A 27391-nucleotide genomic window follows, 5' to 3' on the forward strand; every position below is an offset into this window, starting at 1 on the left:
GAGTACTCGGGCCATGTCTATACGTATCCGAACCCATAGGGTCACACACTTAAGGGGCTGGAAGCCCAATTCGGATCTGGTCCGAGTTGGATTAGGTTTAGGAGTACTAATGGGCCTCGGATCCAGAGGCCCATCAGGAACCCCTATAAATAGAGGGGTGGGGGCGCCCTAGGGTTTCACACCTTTTGGCTGAACAGACTTGCCGCGCCTCCCACGCCCTCGCCTGTTGCAACTCGCGGATCTAGCAGTCCGGCTTGCGACGCTTCCTCCCTGCACGTGTGGATACCTTGGAGGTGTTGCGCCTGCAGCACTTGGACGAGCCATCGACGAGCCGCCGACGAGCCGCCGACGAGCCGACGACGAGCCGCGGCACCGGAGGCGATCTTGCTGTGCACGTGGACGAGCTGCTGAGGAGCTGCTGGACGTGATCGACTACGTACGACTACGTTGATCGACTACGTACGACTACGTGATCGTCTTCACTGCACCGACGCATATCTACATCTTCCGCACCAGTAGTGCGTCGAGTGGTAATCCCGTGATCCTTATACGGCAGCTCTTCCTGGTAATACGCGGTAGAAAATTTTGTTTTGCGCTAGCGTAGCCTACCTCGTATCCCAACAGGAGTTGCATCGTCCCAACGGTCAACGCAATAACTCTTGCATTATTGCCCACGCGGAAATCAACTTCTCCTCTTTCCACACTTCTACTTCTTATCATTCCCTGCATCTAATTGCAAATATGAGCAACCGATCCGGTATCAAATACCCAAGAATTAATAATTGTATCAGCGAGAAATATGTTGTCTATAACATTAATAACAAGCGTACCTGAGGTGGAAGTACTCTTACTTCCACCATTCTTAAACGAAGCTAGGTATTGCTTGCAATTTCTCTTCCAGTGACCAAGTTCATGACAGTAAAAGCACTCTTTGTCTGGAGCAGGTCCAGGTTCAGCTTTAACCTTGGGCGCTGGGTTTGGCTTGGACGTTCCAGCCTTGCCCTTCTTCTTCCATATGGCTGCTACTAGCGCTTTTCTTGATGTCAGCCTCTACTATTTTAAGCATGCCACACAGCTCATTCAGACCCTTCTCCGTCCCATGCATATGGTAGTTCGAGATGAAGTTCCCATAGCTAGGCGGAAGAGACGAAAGAATGAAATCAGTGGCCAACTCTTGGCCCAGTGGGAATCCCAGCTTCTCCAACCGTTGAGTGTAACCAACCATCTTGATTACATGTGGTCCTACTGCTGCGCCTTCTGCTAGCTTGCTCTCCACAAAGGCCTTAGACACATTGAACCTTTCAGTCCTGGCCTGTGTTTGAAACATGTCTCTAAGCGCCACGATCATATTGTGTGCCTCATGGTTTGTTTCGAACTGCATCTGCAGCTTGGGTTCCATGCAAGCAAGCATAAGGCAGCTTACTTCGAGGTTAGCATCACATGCTTTCTTGTAAGCATTCTTAGCAGCAGCAGGTGCATCATCAGCAGGTTCTTCTGATAGTGGGTTGTCTAGAACATCTTCCTTTTTCTCAGCCCTGAGAACAATTCTCAAGTTATGGATCCAATCCGAGTAATTTGTTCCATTCAACTTGTCCTTCTCAAGGACCGAACGCAAAGGAAACGGTGTAGTGCTGCTAGGTGCCATTTAATCTACAACAAAAGTAATGCAAAATACACTAAGACAAATGTATCCATGATAGAGCAAATCACATTAAACTATTTTAACAGAATCTACTCCCACTAAAATCAATATCCCTCTATTGATACTTAGTGATTCAGGATCCACAACTAACAAGTCTACTAGTGAGCTTTAGCATCACCGCTAGCAAACAAGGTAGATCGGTAAGCAACTTTTGCTAATCATATCACATATGACTCCTGTTGTTGGGTGACATCTCCATGTCTCGGCGCCCAACCTTTATGCCCCAAGGTCCTTAACCGTTAAGATAACCTTGTTAAGCAAACCAACCCTTATGCGTGTAAGTGTCCGACACAAACCCATCTAATCAAGGAAAACTAGTGGCACCCTAATTTCATAGACCCACCACTAATTGTACAAGACATGCGACGGTGCAAGTTTTAGTTGGGAGGGCATACTAACTTAAACTTTGTGAGGGATCGTTCTACTTCTAACATCACAGCATGCAGAAAGTAAAACATAAACAGAATAGCATTCACACAGTTGTGACACAGTATGGCCCGTTTTCTTATGGTGATCTCCATCTCCATAGAACCTGTTCACCATGGTGATCTCCATCTCCATGTTCCATGTGCGCCATCCTCCTAGTGATGAGTCCTCCAAGAACTAGAACATGCTATTACGCCTAATAGCTAGTAAAAAGCTAGTAATGAAGATTACATAGTTGCTTGGATCATCACAGATTAGTACGCAGGCCATTAAATACATTAAAGTGACAACACATATGGCTCCTGCCGTGTTGCCGTATGCGCAACACGCAGGTCACGAATGAGTTACACACATGCATCACATACACAAAGAGGCCATACTGATCACAAGATACATACATCCTGCAAAACAGAGTTAAGCGTCCTAACATTCCAAACTTCGGAGGCCCGAAACTCCATCTTCCAAGCCAAATTTGGGAAATCTAATTTCGCCGAAAATGGCAAAGCCGTTGAATTTCTTGTGTAACTTTTTTCTGTAGATCAATTTTCATATAAAATTCGCCCTGGTCCGAGATTGTACTGAAAAGTTACGGCTGATTTACCGAAGCATACGCACACGGCAAAATCCCGACCCCGGTAGTAGATCCCATCTACTATTGCACATCTCATGCGCCTGGCGTATGAACCTGGATTTCAATTCGACCAATCACATTGATCTTCACTCACTGCAACTGGAATTACGTGTATCACTTAACTCCAATGGCGGAAACCCGACCGGTAGGAGTATGTCGTTACACTACCATTGCAGCAAAAACACGAAACCAGGACATAGATCAAATTGAAAACTCGCATATCTCCATATGCACACATTCCGAATCCAAAACTAAACTGCTACAGCTCTGATACCACTGTTGGGGTACGAGGTAGGCTACACTAGCGCAAATCAAAATTTTCTACCGCGTAAACCAGGAAAACTGCCTTATAAGGATCACGGGATTACCACTCGACGCACTGGTGCGGAAGATGTAGATTCGCATCGATGCAGCGAAGTCGATCAGGGTAGTCGTACATAGTCGATCACGTCGACGTCCAGCAACTCCTTAGCAGCTCGTGCACGTGTAGCAAGATCACCTTCGTGCCGCGGCTCGTCGGCGGCTCGTCGTGGCTCGTCGGCGGCTCGTCCAAGTGCTGAAGGCACAACACCTCCAAGGTATCCACACGTGCAGGGAGGAAGCATCGCAAGCCGGACTACTAGATCCGCAAGTTGCAACAGGCGAGGGCGTGGGAGGTGCGGCAGATGTGTTTCGCCAAGAACGTGTAAACCCTAGGGTGCCCCCACCCCTCTATTTATAGAGGTTCCTAACGGGCCTCTGGGTCCGAGGCCCATTAGGACTTCTAAACCTAATCCAACTCGGATCATATCCGAATTGGGCTTCCAGCCCCTTAAGTGTGTGACCCTATGGGTTCGGATACGTATAGACATGGCCCGAGTACTCCTACTCGACCCAATAGTCGGTAGCGGCCTCTAGCAAGACGTGCCAACTCCTATATGCACATGAAGATCATATCAGACGAATCATCACAACATTATATACATGCTATTCCCTTTGCCTCACGATATTTGCTCTAGCTTCAAGCCGACCGCTCTTTCTCGATCCTGTGATTCGAAATCCCTTTGTAGGTTAACTCTTAACCGTACGTAGCATGGCCATGCATTTTCCGATCCGATCACTCGAGGGGCCCAGAGATATCACTCTCAATCAAAGAGGGGCAAATCCCATCTTGATTGACCATGTCTCATAGCATGCTTCTTGACAAACCCGAAAGCTACCTTTATAACTACCCTGTTACGGCGTAGCGTTTGATAGCCCCTAAGTAGGTCGATCCACATCTTGAATACATGCGACAATCTCAGGTCTAAGGACAAAGCGTATATGTTGTTTAAAGAGAGAACTACTTCTCGTGTTGGGTCAGTCCTAGCACATGTCTCCACATGTGCCCACATTATTAGTTCAACATCTCCATGTCCATGAGTTGTGAAATATAGTCATCAACTAATACATATGCTAGTCTAATATTCATGTGTGTCCTCACATGAACTCCGACTAGGGACAACTTTAGAATAACCATACAAGTAAAGAGTTTTACACACAATTCACATAATTGCAAATCAATTCAAGTAGCCTTTAATGGATATTCAAGGAACACAATATAAATCATGGATACAAATGGAATATCATCATCTCTATGATTGCCTCTAGGGCATACCTCCAACATAATTATATGTGGACTAAGTCCACTTAAGGCAAACATAAATTTAACCAATCGGGCCTGATAAATAATTGATTTCATTTCAATTTTTATCCGGTTGGTAAAATAATAAAAAGAATGCACATATTTATGAATACAAGAAAACAAATTATTGTTCCCCATCGAGACAACCACTACCATATTGTTCATCACGTATCACAAAATATTACAAGATAACTGTCTCATAAAGAACAGAGATTAACAGAGCTACATCCATGTCATAATCTCAAGAGAGAAAGTACAGCATTGATCTTAACCTCTTGTATAGGTTAGCAGTCAACAAAGGAGCGCTTCATTATCTTGTGTTACCTTCTTCAATATCTCAATCTCAGCTAACTACAATTTGAGAGTTGATTCTGATTCTTCTATCTTCTTCTTCAAGGTAGCTAACACTTCTTGGTGAGCAATAAACCATTGTCAAAGTTGTACCCATCTTGTTGATCCGCGTTAACTTGCTCCCCAACAACACTGCTATGGTAGAAGTTCTTGTATACTTCACTGCGTCATCATGTTTTTTTAAGGATTTGGTAGAACTTCTTGAGTATTTCACTGCCTCATCATGTTTTTTTAGTAAGAAGTAGCATTGACTTGAGAACTTCCATCTAGCAACAGTGGATCCAAAATTAGATTGTTATCTTGTAATTGATTTAAACTAAGAAAAGAAGGAACATCAATAATAACCATGTGTTTAGTTTGTTACCCTTGAGCTGGACTAAATACGAGAGACTACAGTTGTTGACCCTTTGGCCGGTTGAAACAGGATATAGTGAAACTTCAATTGCATTTGTTTAAGTATAAATTAAGAACGAGCAAATAACCAAGCATAAGAACGTGTGGGAATGGTTGATATCATCTACAAACTGAACTAATTTCATCTATTAAGTTCTACAAAAATAATTATTGGACAAAGTGAAAGATAAAGAGGATTTGCTGGAGCAGTAATTTTCACCAACTCTACCAATAGGGTATAACAGGATCCACATTCCCCAATCTAACTACAATGGTGAAAGCAAAAGAGCATGGGGAAGCAATGTAATAATTTCATCTATTAAGTTCTACAAAACACATAAATAATTTGACTTGGCACAAAATAATTATTGAAAAAGGTGAAAGATAAAGAGGATCTGATGGAGCAGTAATTTTTCACCAACTCTCGCTATAGGGTACAATAGGTCCACTATCAGCAAAGCATGAGTACAATATTGAAAGCCAAAGAGCATGGGGAAGTAATCTAATAATTGAATTTAGCAATACAGGGAGGAGACCGCTAGCCTGACGAACATGAAGAGAAGGAGGTGCCGAATGCTGCCTCCATGGAGCAGCCCGTGCATGCACCGGTTCCTCGGTCTTCTTCGCACATAGTCGAGCATGGCAACTGCCGGTGGCAGCCTCGGGGAAGCTGACAGAGTGATGACCTCGAACCATCTCGCAGCTTCAACCCACCTCCGAGGAAGCCCACCGCTTGTAGCCAAGGTAGCTCGCCACCAATCCAGCTTGACGGCGCTACCGAGGTTACGCATGCTGCCACCTCCGCAGATCTACTAGGGCTATTCAGCGGGAGGAGGAGAGGGGATTGATTTTGGAATTACCAGATGGGATGTGGGAGGCTTCGCTCCCCTCTTTTATTTATATATAACGGGGGATGACCCGGAGGAGGAGCGGGGAATTCAAAATTTCAGATCCCACCTTTGTACTCAGTAGTGGGAGACAAAACTCTTTGGAAACCGCTACGAGACCTAGGTCACGGGCATGTTGGACCGCCTAGGACTCAGACCCAAGCGTCAGTGAGCTTACATAGATGAGCGATTCTAGAAGGGAGTTTGGGACAGTCCGTGGTATCATGGCATTGATGAGCACTCCATGGATTATCCTCCTTGGTAGATTCATGTCTTCAGGATGATCCGACTATTGCATTACAAATGTCTTCAATGCAACAAATTAATGTATCGTTTCAACTATTTACATGATAAAATACACTTAAACAATACATTAAAACTACAGCGAACCCTGGCGGCGGCCTCGTAATCTCTACTCGATGTTCTTTAAAGCAAGCATGCGGATCCTCTTGATAACTTCGGAATGGTGGTAACACACGAATATAAAATCCTCTGTGAGAATTCCGTTCGGCGAGATTAGCGATATGAGACACATGCACATCTCCTGCAATTGGGTGTAGTTAGTCTCAAATGCCCATCGTAGAAATGTGGTCACCGTTTTCTCACACGCCATGTCTCACATCTTTGATGCACAGTGCAGCTCCAACCCTTTGACACAGTATATGCCGACGAGTCAGAGTAACACAAGCCAGGCATTGATAGGGGTGTCCCATAAATTAACCTCCTCTAGGAGTGATCCTTCGTAGGCATATTTGATCAGCAATGAGAAGCCAGCTGAGTTAGTGTCTTTAATTGAAATAGTTTCTGACTTTGACTCCATTCCGCTACCATAGAGCAATGCCTCCATCACACGAGATAGTGCTGTCACATCGGCCAGTCTTGCTTGAATCTTCCGGCCGCCTATGTCGAAGACGACGTCCACAGGGGCTTGGGCTGAAATTGTTGTGCATATGCTTCTGCCTACTGATAGAGGTGGAACTTCAATGCAGTCGTCATCCAGTACTCTAACAGTGTAGGATATGTTTACGCAAATGGAATAGTCCCACACATACTCAATCTCATGATGCCCCACGAAGCAGTTAAAGCCATGTTCTAGATTCCCATTCCTGAATTCAAGTTCCTTTAAATCTTGAACTTGAAACGTATCATTATAATTTTTTACATTTGTAGCCACCGCACGGAACAAGACTCGTACCTACATGCAAGCATTCACAGGGTTGACCATTGGAGCGTATATGTGAGCATGTGTATTCATAGCAACGAGACACCTACCTTTTGCACGTTGTTCATCAGAATGAGGATGATGGAAATTCCTTCTAGTCCTGCTGGTGGGTACCATGGATCATGAATACCCGTAGGGTAGCAACGTATCTTCCATTCACGGCCTCCAATCATGAATGTACTGAATTCCTTGTACTACCCAATAGTTCCTTCTACTTTTAATTTGCTTCCGCGCTTGAGACTGAGAAGTCGACTTGCGATGTAGGGAACATGGTAGTGTGTAATGCCATAACTGCAAATGACAATGTTCGACTCATGGATACACTACCTCTTATAGTTAGGAGTGTGTCGTTCCGAAACGGCCATTTGTGAATGTTCGTTACCAGTCATGAATCGACACGTCCCTACAGTGGTGGTCATGAACACTCATTATAGGTCTTGTATCGACACATCCCTACAGTGGCGGTCATGAATGCCCGTTACTAGTCTAGATTCACGCCCTTTGGAAGTACTTGGTCCTCCATAATCCACCTAGGCCTAGTCACATCGACCAGTTCATGTTTTTTAGGCTTTGCTAGCATCCAAGAATAATCTAGTGAAAATCATGCCCTTGGCAGACCTTTTCAGCCACGCACCACAGATGAGTTGGATTAGTCATGACATCATGCACCGTGCATCTAACAACGCAAGGACTATCCGACTTTATTGATTTGTGCAACATGACAACAATTATTCTCTTTCTCCAGATTAATGGTGGCAACATCTTTCTTTCATTTAACTCAAAAGGGAACATATGACTCATAATCTTGCATGAATTGTTTCGCATGAATGTCGTGCTTCATTCATTAGCATGTGTCATTGTACCCATAGTTAATGTATGCCTATGTATGCTGGGTTCCTTTGTTAGAGTGTGTCGTTCAACTTGTACCAATAGTGAATCTATGCCTATGTATGCTGTGGCCTATGAATGTGGTGCTGGAATTAAGAATGGTCATATTTATCTATGTTCTAACACAAATTGTTGCATTTGTGATTGATACATTGTCATTGCCCAAGATACCTTTACCAAGGAAAAGGGAACGTCCATTGCTACTTTTTGAATTGACCAGATGAAAGCTAAATAAATAGGCCATCTTCGTCTCACACTAGTTGTGTAAAGTTCAACAAGGGGGAAAGCCCATTATTAGGCATTTGAACAGACCGGATGATAGCGCAAGCAATAGGCCTTCTTGGTCTCAAAATAGGTCTGCTAGGTTCGACAAAGGGAGAAGTCCATTATTTACTTTTTGAACTGACCGGATGAAACTATTACCAAAAATAATGCTACTTAATTAAACCTATCTTACTAGCAAAAGAAAACCGCATCGCAAAGGGATCTAGATCCAAGATGACAATAAATGCAGTTGATGCCTATAACTGTCACAAATGCACGGTAGCAACATCTTCCTTACATTAAACTTCCTATCAAAAGGGAACCTATGACTCATAATCTCACATGACTTGTCTTGCAAGAATGTCTTGTGTTGTATGCCGGATAGTCCAACGAAATGTACACATGCACACGTCGGGCTCATCCTGTGACACTTGTCGTGCACACATGTAATCGATGTGCAACACTGAAGATTCCAACCTAGATTCATGGCAGGCTTAGGCCTGAATATATTTCAAGCATATCAGGTTTTTCATTACAACTTTGGCCTGCCACACCGAGCTCGCGTGCCCGCCGTAGTGCTCAATAAATAGGCGGGTGCACAGTGTTCTTGCAAGGCAACGCCTACACCTATTGGTTCACCGTCTTGCATTGTTCGATTAGAGGTTGCGAGCTCATTTTCTTGTCTATCTCATTTACTATATATGCATGGTATTGTTATGGTCAGCATTGTAAGCGTATGGTGCCTTTGTTCTTCGTTTGTTTATGTAGTGGAGAATGGCCAGACATGGAAGAGATAGAGCATGGAACTTGAAGGAGTCAGAGAAGCGGGAGCAGCTTGCCCCCATGGCACCTCAGTAGCAGCCGGCTCTGATGGCACCTGCGCTTCAGCCGCTGGCAACAGCCCCCCTGTCCGCATGGAACCTCCGATTTAGCCGTTGGCAATGGAACCTCAGGATGAGCTGAACCTCACGGCACCACCTTTTTACCCATGGCCCAGGCCTCCACCTCTGCTGCTGCCCGTTGAAATGCACCTCTGCTACTAGTCCTCATCGAACTAGATGGATTGCATGAGCTGAAATGGTCTATGTTGGCTTGGCTTCAGCAATCTAGGATCTACCATGTTCGTCTCCATGGTATGTGGGTCTGCCCTTTTTGCCAGATTGGTCACAGCTAATGGACCATTCGTGACCTCGTCTTCCATGCACATATCATTGCCATTTCACCTGCATGGCTGTAGGATACTAGGGTAAGGCATCGTGCTTTAGAAGAGTATCGCCACTAGGATGGCCGTTTTGCTGAATTCCGTGCTGCCTCGGGGTTGCCATGAGCCCATGATGGTAGTAGTATGTCCTTGGTGCACCACTTCTATGCCTATGTGATATTGTGCTTCGTTCATTAGAGTGTGTCATTGTAGCAACAATGGATGTATGCCTAAGTATCCTTGATTCCTTTGTAAGAATGCCTAAGGATCTATGCCTATGTATGCATTTGTGTCATTTGTACTTGGTGTGTGTGGTTTGTAATAAAATTGGTCATGTTTATCTATGTTCTAAGACACATTTGTTCTAGGGGGGAAAGCCCATTTCCCTGATTTGTAACAGACCAGATGATAGCGGAAGCAGTAGGCATTCTTGCTCTGTTGCTCTGTTTTTGAACTGACCGAATGAAGCGGGAAAGTCTGTTGCTACATTTTTGAACTGACTAGATGAAAGTGTTAACTATAATAATGCTACTTAATTAAACCCATCTTACTAGCAAAAGGAAATAGTAGAAACTGGATGTGGATCAAAAAGAGAAAACCGCATTACATTGGGATCAAGATCGAAGATAAAACCGCATCACACTGGGATCTACTTGGGATCTAGATCCAAGATGATAATAGATTGTTACTACTACTACCACTTCTTCTTCTTCTTCTTCTACTGCTACTACTGCTGCTACTATTTCTACTACTTTGTCTTCTACTAGTACCAGGTACCACAAATCTTGGTGCCACATCTTGGTCGATGGTGCATCCGGGGCCTTGATGCAGCTACCCACCGATGCAGTTGTCCTTCCGTTGCCGTCGCCCATAGAAGATGGTGGACCTCCTTGGGCGCCTCCTGCAGATGAGGTTGTCCCTCCGTTGCCACTGCCTGCGGACGATGGAGCCGTTCCATGGCCACTGGTTGAGGACCATGATGGATGTCCATGGCCCCCGCTCGACGAGAATCGTAGAGATCGACTGCCGCCGACTGATGAGGATGGTGGCGGTCCCTTCCTTCCTCCTCGAGCCCTGCACTTGTGATGATGGTGCCCTAGCGAGTGGCGGTGTTTCCATGCTCCTGACCATGACCATCTCTAGCTGACTTGTGGATGGTGCGACGTCGGAGTGGCACCTAATCGAAGATTTTCATTTGTTCCACATACTTCAAATCATTAGAGGATGTGTCCGCTATCGCTCTAGGAGACAACGAATCGCTCGGCTCTGGATCTGTCAGCCCTAGAGCTTTCTCCTCTTCATCAGAGGATGTGCCATACACCATCGCTCTAGGAGATAATAGCTCCATGGGGAGAGGAAGAGGTGCGCTACTAGACTAGGGTTTTTTGGTGGTTGCAGGAATGAAGAAGTAGCTTACTCGAGAAGGGAAAAGAATGGTACCGTAATAATATAAACACGAATGAGGTCGTCCCTCTATTGCCTTGCAAAGAAATGTAAATCATAAAGCGGTCCTTCAATCTCTCCATGAGTGCCACATCATCACGATATTTCCAATAAATTAATTTTATTTCGTGATAACATTTATTTTATAGAAATTAACTGCTCCATACCAGCACCCAGGGTTGTTAGAATTAAAATAAGTTATCGTTTACCTTGGCATACTGGCAACCAAGGTTGTCAAATGTCCAATTGTACCTTACATAGAAAGGCAATCCATGCTTCCACTTGTTTGCAGGATCTATAACGGTAACATCATGATTAGGCGACAACGAGCTGTAGCTATCACTGACTCCAAGCACCTATGGAAGCTAATTAAATACACGAACCTATCAAATTATAAACTACTCCCTCCATTTCAAATTGTTGGCCGTTTTGACTTTTCTAGATACATGATTTTTGCTATGTACCTATGGAAGGTGATTCTCTGAGAGAAGTGGTTTTGTAGCTGAAAGTGATTCTCAAGCATAAACTCTTAAAATCAGGATGGAGAATCACTTCATAAACTATAGCCTATTAACTTCTAAGACTAATCGGAATGCAAATCTAAGGGTTCGATGAAATCATAATCTAGTATCTTCAACCCAAATTAACAAATCTAGAAATCTCCTTCCCTAGGATGATAGGGGAAAGTAGCGGCACAAAAAATGGGGGGACTAACCTGACTGGAGCTCCTCCTCATCCTCCTTCGCTGCTAGGCCCGCTAAGATTCGCCATTCGCACCGCGGTCGGTTGCAGATCTACGCACCGACGCTAGCTCTAGTCTTTGCCACAGCCAACAGGAGCGTGGTGCCGGCGAGTTTCTTGCAGTAGTGTACACCGTGTCAAGAAATGAGAAATATACCCCAAGCTTGGGCCTGCAACTGCCATGTGGACCACAATGATTAGAACCAAAATATATAAAATGTGTCCTTTCAAAAAAACATACATAGCACATGTCTTAGTGGTAGTGCTATCTCAGCACATTCAAGAGGTCAAAGGTTCGAGCCTTGCTATTGATACTATTTCCTTTCCTTTTTTCATCTCAGACTAACATAACTTACCAAAACTTCTGCCACCAACTCAACTGAAACTAACATGTGGGACCTAGTTGCGGTAAAGACTTCCCATTCAATCAGTAACAGGTTCGACACACGGTAGGAGGACGTTTTCCTTTTTATTTTACTACCCTATTTATCCGCTTAAACTTACATGCGGGACATTGGTTGGTTTATGATGTTTTCACATACCTTATATCATCACAAAACCACCATTTAACAGCGAGTGATGATTTCTTTTTTGCTACAGTGGCACATTTTATGACGTTTCGTAACTTTGTCACTAAATTTTCTCGGATGTCAAACTTTTGACGTTTTCATCCAGAAACGTCATAGAATTATGAATCGGTGGTAACCGTGGACGCAGCCCTGCATGTGGTCACCGACTGAATTGGTGACAGTTACTGTTACCATAGTATGAATTGGTGGTAATAGTGCACATGCCGACCTTGGCCCTGCCAGTGATCACCGACTTAATCAGTGATTGTTACTATTCCTAGAGTATGAATCGGTGGTAACAGTGCACGCCCCTACCTTGGCCCTGCCTGTGGTCACCGACTGAATCTGTGATTGTTACTATTCCTAGAGTATGAATAGGTGGAATATGTCGGTGCATATTTCCAGCAGGATTCGCTTCAAATCTTTGTTTGTCTTTATCCCGTCTTCATTACCATCATTTGGATGTTATAGAATCCTTCTAAGTTTCTTTTTCTTCTCATTTTGATGGTTTTGTAATTCATTCTTGTACAAATGTACATCTTGCAAATACATTAGTCACAATGACTAATCATAAAAATTATTATGGCATACGGCCATTTTCCTTACACACCGGATTTTGTCCACCCCTTTCCGAGCAAACAGCCACCAATTTGCCGGAGAGTGATAGTTTCCATCCGGGGTAAGGAGTTCCCAACCCGACCTTTTTAACAACGAACAAGAGGAATAGCTTGCGAATTTATTAGGTTATATTGGGACTAATAATGTAATGAAGATAAGTAGCACTTTTTCTTAAAAAAGAAAAAGGAAAACCTAGCGTAAGAAAAATAAAAAAATAGTATCTTTGGGATGGATAAGCAGTTGAACCAATCCTGTGCCTGTAAGAGATACTCCGTATGTTTATTTATACAGAAAACTTTGTATGAGTTGCAAACATATATAAAATGAGATAAGTTTGCCCCGATGATTGAATTGCATTGCATTGCATCAACAGGGGCCCATGATCCTGCCGGAAAGAATCTTTCTCTTGTTTTCTTTTACGAAAAAATATAGAATTAATCGAACAGGAATCTCGCTTGCATTATTACTATTGTCGACCAATCCAGGCCGTGTTTAGTTGGGGAATTTGGGAGGTGCCAAATTACTGTTACAGCACTGTAGCACACTGTAGCGTTTCGTTTGTATTTGTGAATTATTGTCCAAATATTGACTAATTAGGCTCAAAAGATTCGTCTCGCAAAGTACAACAAAACTGTGCAATTAGTTTTTAATTTCATCTACATTTAGTACTCCATGCATGTACCGCAAGTTTGATGTGATGGGGAATCTTCTTTTTGCATAGTGTCAAAGTTGGGAGTTGGGAGTAACTAAACATGGCCCCAATCCCTTTCGGATCGATCAACGTCATGTCCAACGCCGACCAATGTGGCAATCATTAGAAGCACTAGCTGGCAAAATAACGCTCATCGCGCATTGTCCTAGCGTCTGCTTAAACTGTACTAATTTTAAACACAAGAAGTTGTCATATCAGCAAATGTTTGTTTTCATTATCTGAAAAAAAAAGTGAGATCAATAACAAACAACAAATGCCTCTTTTCATCAGCGGAGTTAGTTGATCATAAATAAATATGAACTGAGGAATAAAATTTGGTGAACCGTCGGAAACGGCGTCTTGCTTGTTGGTTGATGTGGTGGTTACTTATTGTTAAGTTTGCACCACAAGTTAACTCTTGTTAGTTTCATTGGACGCCTCACAGTGTCTTAGTCACAATGCTGAAGAACCGAGGCGTTGGTCTATAGTATGCATATATGAAGTATCTAATGGAACTTCGTTAGGTGTGATGCGACTTAAGTGAGATTATAATAAGGCCTGTCTTTAAATCTGCCAATGATTACAAAGGATAGGTTTAGATGGAGCAGATGTGCGTCCATGAAGTGATCGATAAAGGAAGTTGATATCAGAATCTCGACTTTTGGCGTGCGCGCGGAACAAATCCATTCACTAAACCCAAAATGTAACCACGACCAAGTGACGGCTGGTATTGATCCGACATAGCTTACTGACAAATAACTGTACGCTGACATTATTAGGAAATGTTGATTGTGCATCTATTCAACCACAGGAGTATATGATTAGCGTGTATTTGTGTGCAGCCGAGGCACCCGTCGTGTATGGGCACATATGCAACTCGTATACTTTTTTTCTCGTGGAAGCTCTAATTACGTTTCTTAGCAACGAGAACGTAAGCCCCACCTAACTGCTACATCGCATTAGCGGTGCGGCCGCCGCGCCACAGACCAACCGTACGGAGCCGGCCGTCCAAAAACAAAGTGCTTGGCCGGTGGCGCTTTCCCTCCGCTTTGTTGACCTCGCACACATCAGGGAGTAGGCATCACGTCTCGTCAGGTGCAGCCGGGGTAGGAGAGAGCTAGGGGACTCGCCGCCGCCGTCGCTGCTGCTGCTGCCAAATCGGTGTTAGTTCAGCGAAATGTAGCTAGCTCGGCATCGTGTTGGTAACTCGGTACTATCGTCAGATGCGTGATCTCCTTGATGGGTCTCTATCTACTTGTGTAGGACCCTAGCTTTTGTATTTTTTGGCTGTCGATCTTAAGAATCTTGACTAATGGATGCCCAAAGTGATGGGATGAGCTACGTACCACTTTGGATGGCATGCCAGTGCCAATTAAACACACAGAGAAAACTCGAGGAAAAGAAGTTACAAATGATTATATTTATTGGCTATTGTTACTGACCAGCTTTATTTAGTACTACTAATACTGGTAAAGCATTTACTAATAATATAATAATGTATAGTTATTTTGCTGCAAAACTTGCTGACAGGACGAAACAATGTGCATCTGAAAACGTATAATTGAACTAGTGGTACTTCAATTACCTTGAAATATGGACGTTGTTTTCTATTAAATTTTATTGTGTTCCATGTTAGAATTTGTCATGATTTTCCGGTAGTGATGATATGTAAAAGTAGTTCCAGTATATTTGTATTTGAATCAGAGCATTAGTATTTTTACATTAGTTTCTAGTATACATAATTATTTGTGTATTCTTTAGAGAGAGGGAGAGAAAGACAGGGATTTTGCATGGCATATAATATTTTTCATGAAACAATTGTTCCAATATTTATGATACTTAGGAACACAGCAGTCAACCGCTTTGCATGTTTTGCACGTATATGTAACACTGCGATTTTAAATGCTTAACTGTAGAAATCAAAGTTTTAATTGAGATGCTTAATGTGCTGGCTACCTAGCTTCTTAAACATGCCAACGTTGCTTAAAGAGGAAATTGACTTGATGTATGTGAACTGCGAGAACGGCGGAAAAAAGTTGATTGATTTGCACCCACTATCTTTACTATACACGGCACGCATCCACACATAATTCGTTGTTCTTTTAGTTGTTGGAGATGCCCATTATGGAATGGTCAGGTGGTGAGTGTGTAAGCATAATATGCTTGCCCATGAGGAACTTTATCCTCTTATTTGTTTAGCATCCCCGTTTATTTGATAAGGTAGCAATTAAAAGGTCTTGGCAGCGTTTATCACCAAACATTTTGATGATGGGAACTTAGTTGTTTCCAAGTAAACAAAGGAAAATAGTTGTGGTACTTTTTTTCTATTCGTTGAAAGGACTGTTTTTAACTCATTATGTGTTTCCCGTTATTAGAGTGCCACGGTGGAAGACCACGGGATGCAAGAGCACTAGAGGTGGTCATTGTCGAGTTCTCACCAAGAATGGAAAGAGATTTAGCAATACACCTCGTATTGGATGCTACATCATTTTGTCATTCAACTACTTTCTTTCCATTTTTCTTAGCCGGGATATAATGTACCAATATAATATAGATACCAACTTATGTGCAAAGCTATGCAAAAGGGTAGGACAAAGTTCCATTTTCTACTACTACATAATTTTTTTGTTTTCTCAACGATTTCACTGGACACCGAGTCTGTAAAACTCCCAAAGATTTGTTTTCGACGATCTGCAATTTTTTCCCTATATAGTATTTTCTACTATGGCATTAAAAACAAGTTCACTTTTGAGGCTAGTATTGTTTAGAACATGGTCAGTCGTATTTCACTTTTGAGAGAGCAGGTACCCAAATATTATTTTTATAGAGCAGATACGTATTAGAGAAACCTTTTCTAACATCGATCTTTGCATCACCAAAAAAATGAGAAATTCACACTACGACGTTTCCATGACACTTCTGCATCTGGCCATACGCCGTTCTGGAATCCTTGTGATAACCATTGCGCCACTATTATTGGCCGATTCCCTTGTGTAATACGGAGTATGCTGCTTCGTAGAATTTGAAATATTTAGTTTGGGCCTGTCCAACTCAAAAGTTTCCGCTTGTCTGTTTATCCGCTACTGGCCTGTTTCGGCCTGCAGCCTCCTCAGGAAACTAATTTCGGCCCAAGACAACACGCCTCGGAGACGGCGGAATTCTTAATATTTGGGCTTACATACCTTTCAGCGTGTAAGAATTAGAATTTTTTTATTTTTATATTTTTTTCGATTTTGTAGAAATATATAGTCAAATCGAAAATTTGTAAAAATAGGCTTATACCGCCGACTGAAATGGCGGTATGGTCCTTACCACCGGTTGAAACGACGGTAAGGGCCTGACTTCTCCTACGCTAGTCCCTGCCGCCGTTTTAGCAGGCGGGAGAGCCCTACCACCGGTTGAAACGGCGGTAAAGCCCTCACTACCTTAGCGCTGCCGCCGAAGTAGTGCGCGCGCGGATCGAGGAACCCCCGCCGGTTGAAATGGCGGTAAGGACCCTTACCGCCGGATGAACCGGCAGGGGTTCGCCCTATATAACCGACGCCGCAACAGCCTAAATGGAGAGGGGAAGGGGAACGAGAGAGCCCAAACAGAGAGGGGAAGGGGAACCAGAGAGGGAAAGAAAAAGAGGAAAGAAAAAGAGGAAAGAAGAGAAAGAAGGAGGAAAAAAAGAAAAAAGAGAGGAAATAAGGGGAATAAGCTATCGTCATCAGGTCTGGTTTTCAATCTCGTAGTAAGATTTAGAAATATCTGGTGGTTTTAGATGTAAAAAAATCTAGATTAGTTAGTACAGTAGATTCAGTATTTAGTTCATAGTAAATCTAGCACAGTATAGTTTGATGCAATTTTAATATTTATATTATACAACCGTAGGATGCCAAGGCGTGGAAAAGCTAGGAAACCAAGGTAATTTCAATACACGTTATTACGTTAACTGCTAGTCGTATGGTTTAATGTTAGTTACTTTCGGTTCTTACAACTAAAATGGTAAAGCTGGAGTGGTGTTCCGTTGACCGGAAATGCCTTCGACCTTTTGCCTCTGCCTAATGGTGTTCCAGTAAACATGTACTTTTGCGGCAATTCTTGCAAGGTAGCCAAGTCCGATGCAGAGGACACGTATAGGCAGAGGTACTGGATGTGTTCAAACTTTCAGTTTGAGCCTATGCTTCGTCAGCGCCGCATTAAGAAGATGGTGAGGAATTGATGTTCTGTAATAATTATTTCGTGTCATATGACATCTTCATAATTTTTTTTGTTTTGTAAAAAATGCATTTGTTGAAGATCCCTCCACCGCTCTGTGATTTTGAGCAGTGGATTGACACTGAGATCAAGCCTGAAGACAAGGAGGAGATGTAGTACATGTTGAGGTGGGCGGCAGAAAACAAGGAGAGGATGGAGAAGAGACTCAGAGAGGAGACTGCAGAGAAGGAGCACAAGGAAGAGGAGGAAAGGAGGCGTGTTGCTGCGGAGAGGGAGGAGTGCTGGTACAGGCTGAACTACCTCATCACACGATGAACCGCGTAGTCCTCGATGTGGATGTCGTAGACTAGTCGCCTCATCGTCCTCCAGTACTCCATGTCTCGATGGCACAGCGAAGAGAGGCCATGCGGGGCACTAGCATGGACCTCCTCGAAGGTGTAGGGTCTCCTCCTCACGTCGGTGTCGACAAGAGCGTCAAACAGATTGATGAAGTCCGGGTACGACTTCTTCGTATGCACCCCCACCCATATTCCCTAAAACAAATAAAATCACATTTTGGCATTTATGTCTTCGAATAATTGTAATACGAATCGAATAAAATCACATTTTGGCATTTATATCTTCGAATAATTATAATACGAATCGAATAACTGTAGTTGAAGAACCATACCCTCCTCAGGCACCACAACGACCCCATCGTGGGCCTGTCGACGTCGTCGTTTTTTGAAACCCTCGGGGTAGGGGGACATGTCAATACGGGGTCGCCCTATCGGGAACCGCTCATACAACCACAGTTGAAGCAGCAACGGGCAGCCAAGGAAGATGGGCTCCATCTAAATTACCTTGTAGTAGCCCGTGCAAAGACCCCTATAGGTGGCCGCCAATACAGCTGAACCCCAGCTGTACTGTGGAACCTCATCGAGCGGGGCCTCCACAATGGTCCTCGTGTACGGAAGAAGGTGCTTAGGAACCGAGTTCTCCTGCGACATGCACAACAAGATCCAGCCGAAGAGCCACAACAGGTACGCCTCCAAGTGTCGCACTACTGTGGCGTCATCGGTGTCGGCTCTCAAGTACTCAGCCTGCAAACAAATTCCAAACTTGGGTCAAAATTATGAACAAGTTACAAAAAATTAATTGGAGATGTAGGTAATTAAATACTCACACTAAACTGCTGGAGCCATGCCTTCGTGGGCTTGTGTGTGGAGCTAAAAGTGCGGTACGACAGGGCACCATCCATGCGATGAACGTCCGCAAACCGACCCGGTAGCTCGTCACGCCAGGTAGGAGGGACGTCCATCGCGGTTATGGCGGGCCCTGCAAGTGGAAGGCCGAGTAGCATGGAGACATCCTCCAGTGTGGGGGTCATCTCACCAACTAGGAGATGGAAGGTGTGCGTCTTTAGCCACCACCGGTCCAGTAGAGCTACTAGCAGCGACATGTCGAACTGGAACCGTGTGGACCTCTCACCGTGTCACGCAGCGCTGTCGACCATGTCACCCTCCACTAACCTAGCTACAGGGAGAAGGCCCACCGCACATAATCTGTACCATGCAAAAAATTAATTAGTTTAAACAAATTAATCATTGAACTTAACACACAAGTTCTACTAAGAATGATATACCTGGGGATCCAACGTGCGTCGATCGGCATGGTCGAGAGTGGGTTACGTACCCGAAACGTGCTGAGAGTCGAACCTCGTACAGCTGACATGTACCACCTGTGCTATCCATCCAAGGTAGGGTAAGCAACTTAGGGGTCTGGTACCCTTGTGGAACTGGGTGCGCCATACCTGTAACATAAGTAATGAACCAATAAAGACTTGAAGACGTAAGAGAAATAAAATAAACAGCACATGAGTTATTACAAATAAAAGCGTCCATGATAACTATTAGATTACATTACGGTTTGACCACAACAACAAATAAACATTATATTACATTACATTAAGGCCACGACTTAAGTTACAATAACACAACTTAAGATAAACATTACATTGCATTACAAATTATTAGATGCAGCTTGGGTGCTCGCACTTCCATACGTAGTTGCCGGGTAGATCTTGTAGGTGTGACCGGCTTCGTGGCACTTGGAGTAGAGTCGGACATCAGGACCTGCTTCAGATTGATCCATGTCATTACGGATATGTCTGTTCCCGCGTCGCCTGACCCTTTGGAACATTTTTGGATTAGGTTTTGGAATGTAGCGGGCGGCATTCCCAGGATTGTTGACAAAGTCTCCTAGTAAACGATATCCATAAATCTCGTTCCTCCAAGTTTGCAATATGGTTTCTTTCAAGAAATGGTGTAGCACGAAACGACGGGGTTGAAGCCCCCTGCCTCGATGCATGCAACAATGACATGTGTGCAAGGCCTGTGAAGCAACCTTGGCTTGTGGCAAGAGCAAACACAACCTTTATTGCTGATGATGCACTCATGTGTGTGTCTCGCGCGCCTCCCGCCCATTCAAACTTTATCCCTGCAAACAATTTCGAACCGGCGTTCCACGGCTCCCACTTCTTTCACACGATGCAAATGAGTTTTCTTAATCGCACCCTCCATGTACTCTGTCATCTTGTAATCATAGATTCCGTGGTTGTCGCGCATTGAGTTATCAGCCAACTGGTAGCTTTCCCTGAAATACTTCATGGTGCATTATAGGTAAAATTCAACAATACCAACAAGGGGCAGGCCCCGAACACCGCGCACGACCTAGTTGTAAACCTCAGCTAGGTTTGTCATTATTATACCCCACCGTGCACCTCTTTCATCAAAGAGTAATGATCACTTTTCCTTCGGTTCATTCTCAATCCACTATGAGAAGCTCTTGATGGATCTTCCCCGTCTGCGCCTGACATTTGGACCGTCGAGCCCGACGTCCTCCACAGACACAGGGTGGTCGGCCTCACAATTGACTGACCTCTTCGCTAGTTCCTCGCATTGCTTCTTTGTGAGGTCCTCAAGTTTCTTCCATAGCAGGTTGAACTTCTTCTCCTGATTCTGGTTGCACAGGCACTTGAACAATTTCATAAGGGTCTTGTTCTTGAATTGCCTATGAAAGTTCGCACCCATATGAATCATGCACCACCTACTCTTCAAGTCCGGCCATATCGGCACCCTGAAATGCTCTTGACTGCCATTCTGTAGGTCTTCAATTGCTTGCATAATGCCTTTGTGCCGATCATGAATGAGACAAACCCCCTCGACGTCCATCACAATCATGTTCTTCACCCTCTCGAGGAACCAATACCAGCTATCTCCAGACTCCTTCTCCACAAATGCGATCCCAAGCGGCAACACCTGATTGTTGCCATTGATCCCAACAATTGTCAATATTGTACCCTTGTACCTTCCCATCAGAAATGTGCCATCAATGCAAATGACTGGTCGATATAGCCGGAAAGCCTGAATGCAAGGACTCAACATGAGGAATGACCATTACAGGACCTGAACACATGGATAGGTTTTCAAGTCGTAGAAGCTTCCAGGATTTCTTTGCCAAATGGTATGCAATAGGACAGGGAGGTTGTCATAGGATGCTTTGAACGTACCCCACTTCATCTCTAGCGCCTTCTGCTTTGCCCGGTAAGCTTTGCTGTAGCTGATCTTGTACTTGAACTTCTCCTCTATGGCACAAACAATGGACTTGGGCTCAAAGTCAGGATTCTGCACTATCTGAGGATACATGTATTGAGCAACAAAATTAGCAGTGAGGTTGCGGTGTGTTTCTTCCAATTCAGCCAGCAAGCATTTGTGCTAAATCACTCTAGTCACCTCCCAGTAATTCTTCCATTTCCCCTTGTATGCATGCACCCTGAATGGGCAATCATTTCGCACACAGCGGACATCATACACCTTCGGGCTACTCTTTTCCACCCTGAACTGACGCTGCAAAGACAAAGTGGACCATCTCTTAATAGCCACCTTAACTTCATCCCCACTTTGGTACAAAGCCCCCACGCATACCTCATTCTCTCTGTAATCCCAAGGAATATTTTCTCCAATATTGACCTGTAGGGCGGAATGGTCATAATTTGACCAATTTCGCGGTACAGGATAAGCATCTTCCTCATCGAACGAGTTCACCATCCACGGCACCATTGGCCTCCTCTTTTTCCATCTCCAGCTGCTCTACTAACTTAGAAATTTCTTCCCCCTCATCAGCCTCCCCATTTGGTGCAAGGGAGGCAACATCATTCTTTGCATCTCCCCCTTCTTGTTCAACGTAATCAAGTTCTTCGTTTCCACCCTCAATACTCTGCACATCTTCTTCCGCTTCAACTTCATCGCCTCCTACTTCTTCTTCAATATGACTGCTAGATCCACCCTTTTGAACAGTTGAACATACCATATGATTGGTAAACCTTTTCTCAAACCATTTATGTAAGTCCGGTAGCTCGCAGTTCCTTCAAGCGGAAGCAACTCCCAAAAATTTATATCATGTCATCTTTTGACTACAACCCTCACAGACACATCTACTTGATCTCTATCAACACCAATGTCCCTACAAAGCCACCTGCAAATGCCCCCCAAGTTCTCTCTCTTGCTCTTGTAACACACTTGGTGAAACAGGGAAATCCACTCAAATATACCCCTTCTGGACCATATCTAACCTCCTCCGACCTATAGGACACTTGAATATATAAACTATCCGACATGCCTGTCAACATAACGGGCAGTCCAAATTAATCTCACAAATATATATCAGTTAACTACAATAACGACTTCAATTTAATAAACAAACAACTATGTAGCACTAAATCAAGCTTACTAACTAAATTTATCATAGATTCAGTAAATGTTTCTAAGTCTCAGATTCACTAGCTATTTCTAAATCTCAGATCCACTAATATTTCTAAATCTAAATCTAATCACTACACTATACTATATAAACTAAGAGATTAAAAAAATTTACCTGGGAACGACGGAAGAATTTCCTTCCCCTCTTTTTCCCTCCTCCTCTCCTTTCTTCCCTCCTCCTCCTCCTCCTCCTCCTCTCCTCTCCTTCTTTTTTTCTTCCCTCTTTCCTTTCCTCTCTTTCTCTGGCACTCTCTCTCTCTCTAGCGCGTATCTCTGGCGCGGTCTGGTGCGGGGGAGGGGAGGGGCGCGGGCGCGGCTTATATGGTGGGCGAGCCCCGCCGTTTGAACCGGCGGTAAGGGTCTTACTGCCGTTTCAACTGGCGGTAAGGGTCTTACCGCCAGTTCAAACGACAGAGCTTCCTCGGATCCTACGCGGAGCTTATCCACTGGGTGACCATTGAGACGCCAAGCCCTTACCGCCAAGGCCATACCGCCGTTTCAGCCGGCGGTATAAGCCCATTTTTTGCAAATTTTTAATTCGACTATATATTTCTGTAAAACCAAAAAAATATAAAAATAAAAATAATTCTAAGAATTATATAGCAGATTGGATAGTTAATGTAGTAGTCAGGGAAACAAACCGACAAGCCCATACTTATGACATGTATAACACAATTTAATTGGAGGTAGACGGAAGGTTAATTAGTTTAAGTCTCAAACTTGAAAGGCATATTCTTTTCAAACCGTCAGTCCATTATAAATGCCTTTGAAGCACCATGTTATTTAGAATAAATATAACAAAATATGATTCAATGTGTATGTGCTTTAATTATTTTCTTGTTTCTAATAACTCACACTTGGAATATACTACTACAATATTTCAATACCCGTGTTAAGCATTTCGAATATATTGCTTCAATATTTTCATTAAAAAAAGTTAAACCATTTTATCCCGAGTTAGGTTTCATAGATTGATGAATCATACTTAAGAAAATGTTGGACATTTATGGATATTAATCATAATTCAATAAATATGGTCAAACATAGAGGTTTACTTCAAAACAAAATGGAAAGGAACGAAAATAAGAAACATAGCTTATCTATTGTGTTGCATTGTTGGTCAGCTGTAATTATTAGGCCAAGTGGGCTATTTTTGGCTTTGTGATGTGTAAGCAAACTATTTCCCACGAGATGTGTAGAAGGTCCCATACTTCCATGCCTTCAATGACACTCTGTTCGCCTCTTGGAGAATGAAGCTCAGGGACACCACGTCACGTAGTGATGAGTGGAGATCGAATAATTTGTCCAAGTAAATAAAATTATCATAGCCAATGCGCCAATTATTGCTACACAAGGTCATTCCTCGGGCAATGCTCACCATTCACCCTCTTCTAGTCACCTAATAAGTTTCAATACCTGCTCATGGTTAAAACTCTGATGCTTGTAAAATGAGTGGCGTCAAATGTTTTAGTGACCATTTGGATGCTTTAGAATTATTTTATTCCTGGATACCATAGAATGGTTTTAAGTCTTTTTTATCATGGCTCGGATCACTTGATTTAAATTATTTTGATCTTACCGTGATTTTGATTACATCCTTGTGGCCCAAAAAGCTTACAAAGACATACTTGACAAATTTGTTAGTTCTCACAATTATGTTGTCACTCTATCATCAAAATTAGAATTAAATAGTCTAATGGATCCATATACCTTACACAACAAAAAAGGAGGATACATAGTTGAAGTCTAATATCATGCCGACTGCCGTCACGAAATCACCATGGGTTGACCATGGATTTATGCCAAGCATAAATGCAGATTTTAATTGGAGTGTGTAGCAGATGGTCGAAGCATGAAGCGGTGCTCGAGTTGCAAGGCAGTGCACTAGGATAGGTTAGCGGTTTCAGGCATGTGTGTTGGCTCTCATTAATGACACCTTTTTTGGTACTACTTAATTGGCATTATTGAACTAACTCTTATTGAGAGATATGGGTACCTATGGATCCCCACCGACCAGGATACTGGCCGGTCCTGACAAGTGGGTCCACCCAACTAAGACGTGCGTGCTAAGGACATGAAGATACCTGAAGCACAAGTCAAGGAGGCCGGGCGATTCAAATCAGCCCGGATATTGCGGGATACGTGTTATAATCCGACTCAAATTGCTTTTCATGTAACAACCGTTTAGATTAGATTCAAACCGACTTGTAACACTAGGTCGTTAGCCTATATAAGGTGGCAAAGGGCGCCTCCCGAGGGCATTCCAACTATTCCACGCTCCCGCGCAAAGCAATACAAACCAGAATACAAGACATAGGGTATTACTCTCCGGAGGCCCAAACCTGTTTAAACCTTCGTGTTCTCGTGATTACCTTCGAGTTCTTGGTCTCGTAATCCTTCCTGCCTACAAATCTACCACTTGGGTAACCCCTTGGTGGACTATCGGGCTACTAAATCCAACACTTATACTAACATGGCACTTGGCGTCTAAAATAACCCCATATTTGCATATGTGTTATATCTTAGACTATGTTGCAAAACGGCAGATGAATGGAGGTTTTTTTGTAGAAGATGGATTTGGGCCCGGACTTTGGATATTGGAACACAAACACGAACATTAGACAACAGGCACGCAGGAGCAGCTGAAATTGCACGGGTCACATCTCCCTTACCCGAAGTCCAATTGGGGTGAATTTGGTCTCAAAATTGCATAGCTCAAAAGATTTACAACTTTTAAATGCAGCATCCGGACGTTAGAGTTCTGTAGGGGGTCAGCCGATTTGCCCAAGGGAGTCTAGGCTAATCGGCTTGGGCCCTTTTCAAACCCAAACATTGCTCCATTTCACCGGATGGAATTCCTTAACAATCCTATGGTTTTGTTGACACACATTATTTACACACTTTTAGTGCCATTTAAGTCGTGTTTCCATACATATTCTTATACTAACCGGCCACTTGGCACCTGAAATAATCCCATTTCGCATATGCAATGTATTTTGGAGCATACTGTGTTTTTGCAGGAAATTGGACTAAATGGAGCATAATTGGGTAAAGCTCAGAACAAGCGATGAACCAGAGAAAGATGAAGTCCAACGGGCCCAAAAAGGGCTTAGGCCAATTGGCCTATGGAGGCCTAGGCCAATCAGCCTAGGGTCCTCTAGGCTCCTCTGATGCTCATTTCTAGCAAGCACTCCTCCAAGATTACTTAACGGCTAAGTTTGCAAGGATATGGGAAGATGAGTTTAGGATCAAAGAGGATCATGCAGAGATTCGGAAAGATATCAAAGATCAACCTTATCCAGAAGCTATCAGCGTGCCAAACCAACATGCAAGTGAAAATAAGACTTCAGGACACCTAAGAACACCAGGGGATGAAGGAGGGCACAAGAGGCCACAAGGAAGGGCCAGACCGATTGGCCTAGACCCCCAGGCCAATTGGCGTGGGGCTTTCCATGCTCCTCTCACCTTCCAATTTCTACCACGCGCTTTCTAGACTATAAAAACTCTGATATCTTATCAAGCACACAGCTCCATCCACCAGAAGTTGACGAATAGAGGGACATACACTAGAGAGAGCTGAGGGCCGCTGCAACTCTTTAAGGTTGTCTAGTTGATGGTTTAGGCTAGAACCTAGCAGCCATGGTCGTCCCTGCGCGCCCTGTGATCATCAAGGCTTATATACACACGATGGTGATATGAATCTAATCTTGTGCTTACTTTGATCTACAATGATGCATGTTTTTTCTAATATGTTTAGCTAGCATATGTTCTTAGTAGGAATAGATGTAATCGTGGTGATTAGTATATGTCTTGCGGATACATCTTAGAAGTGCGTAGGAAGTTGGTGTGATTACCCTCGTGTGGTGATAGCATGCGAGAGGGGAAAGGCCGAACGATTGCGTAATGTTGAGTAGGATCAATGGCAAGTACTATGGGAGTCGTTGCAGCAGCTATCAGGAGGAAGAGCTTCGGGTAAGAGTGCTTGATGGTTGTTTGAGGTAAAGCTTCGAGAAACAGAAGGCATTAACACGCACCTCGTAGTGGGGACCATAAGAAAGTAGGCCGCTTGTAAGCCACCTTTCCGAAAGATGACTCTTTATAAATGTGCTACATAGATTGATTACCACTTTGGTTAGGACTACAACAACAAGACAATAGGCTCATGCTACCTTTGGTTGTGTTACCTCATATATATGGATGTGATCTGTTTGTCCTGTCTATAATACTTATCTCACGATTGGGTTTACCTTTATAAGCAATTTATGCTTCATGATAAGATTAGATCCATTTAGCTAGATAGAGAACCGTAGTCAGTTCGCTACCGATCCACGAATTGATAAACCTTGGATGGAATACTCTAAGGGAAAAGCTACGATGATCCGTGTGCTTGCTGTTCACAACTTGGCATGCTAACTGCTGTCAATAATCTTTTCTGGCACCATTCCTGGGGATCGACAACTCGAACACTAGGGCGATCTGTCTAATTTTTCAGAGTAACCCTAATTTTTCTATTGCATATATCCTATTTTTCTTGTTTGCGTCCTTGAAAGCAGGTAAATACTAGATGCCAGATGATCGAACATGGACTTCATCAAGTCTCAATTCACTCCGGTAAGGTGATAACAACACCAAGCCTAACTCTTTAGCAGTAGTTGCTAACTTTGTTAGTGGCCTAGGATCTGCTATCGAGTCCAAACCAATG

Source organism: Setaria italica, chromosome I, assembly GCF_000263155.2.
Source record: "Setaria italica strain Yugu1 chromosome I, Setaria_italica_v2.0, whole genome shotgun sequence".
NCBI classification, from domain to species: Eukaryota; Viridiplantae; Streptophyta; class Magnoliopsida; order Poales; family Poaceae; genus Setaria; species Setaria italica.